This window comes from Suricata suricatta, chromosome 7 (assembly GCF_006229205.1).
Source record: "Suricata suricatta isolate VVHF042 chromosome 7, meerkat_22Aug2017_6uvM2_HiC, whole genome shotgun sequence".
Classification (NCBI taxonomy): Eukaryota; Metazoa; Chordata; class Mammalia; order Carnivora; family Herpestidae; genus Suricata; species Suricata suricatta.
In genome coordinates this window covers 725406-726767 of record NC_043706.1, presented here as the reverse complement: position 1 = coordinate 726767, position 1362 = coordinate 725406, and positions in this window count along the sequence as shown.

Sequence of the window (1362 nt, the reverse complement as noted above, 5' to 3'; positions counted from 1 at the left end):
ATATATATCACCAAGGATGATTTGTGTTATGTGCTGTTTCCTAAGTGCCCCCTTTCTGTTAACGTCTGGACATAATGTCCATGGATCTGTTGTTAGAGATATCATCAGTTTTTGCTGATTTGCAAACATTTGGGGAGCTTCCCCGAAGTGATCCAAATCTGGCCTCTGTTCTGAGGGCAAATAGAGACCAAAAACAGGATCACGCCACTTCAGACTGGCACATAGCAGGTATTATAAGTGAGGGAAGTCACATAATGTGGCCTGTCTTAGAGTGAAGAATAGGCCCCCATACCCGCCTTCCATTTCCTAGAGATTTATGTAGAGGCCTTAACTGAGCTTGCTAACTTCTATCCAGGTAGAACCATCTCATGGCCAAATTCTGGGAGCAGGAAAGCCAAGCAAAACCCACATTCCGAGGACAGGGGAGGGCGTTGAGCCTCTGGTTTCCTGGGTCCAGGTCATGGCAAGTGGTGGTCATATCCTTCTGACGACTTATTCCAAACTCCAACAATCGTGCCTGTCTCTTATCATTTCACATTAGTCTTTCTTCTGCACACGCCCTGACCTCTCACTAGCATGGAGATGGCTCCTGTGGTGACTGTGTGGCTGTGCTGGAGGAAGACCTTACAGCAATGATACAGGCACATGCAAGAGAAAGTACAGATTAAGACGATGATTACCAAAATAAGTGCCTTTTTTTTTTTTTCCTGCTGAGAGGCCCGTGATCCCAACCACTGATTCAGAATCTCTAAAGCTAGAGTTCAGGCCGCTCAGGGCACTCACTGTGTCCTTATGTGATTTAAGAAATACGAATTATTAGCAGACTCATCAGGTATGAACATACATCATTAAGCTTGGGTAATGGCCCAGAGGTCTCACCAGGAAGAAATGACATCTTTTTTTTTTTTTTTTTTTTGTAAGTAGTTTATTGTCAAATTAGTTTCCATACAACACTCAGTGCTCTTCCTCACAAGTGCCCTCTTCCATCACCACCACCTGTTTCCCCTCTCCCTCTCCCCCTTGGGCCCTCAGTTAATTTTCAGTATTCAATAGTCTCTCAAGTTTTGCGTCTCTCTCTCTCTCCCCAACTCTTTCCCTCTTCCCCTCCCCATAGTCCTCCATTAGGTTTCTCCTGTTCTCCTGTTAGACCTACGAGTGCAGACATATGGTATCTGTCCTTCTTTGCCTGACTTATTTTGCTTAGCATGACACCCTCGAGGTCCATCCACTTTCCTACAAATGGCCAGATTTCATTCTTTCTCATTGCCATGTAGTACTCCATTTTATATATATATATACCACTTCTTCTTGATCCATTCATCAGGTGATGCACATTTAGGCTCTTTCCATGATTTGGCTATT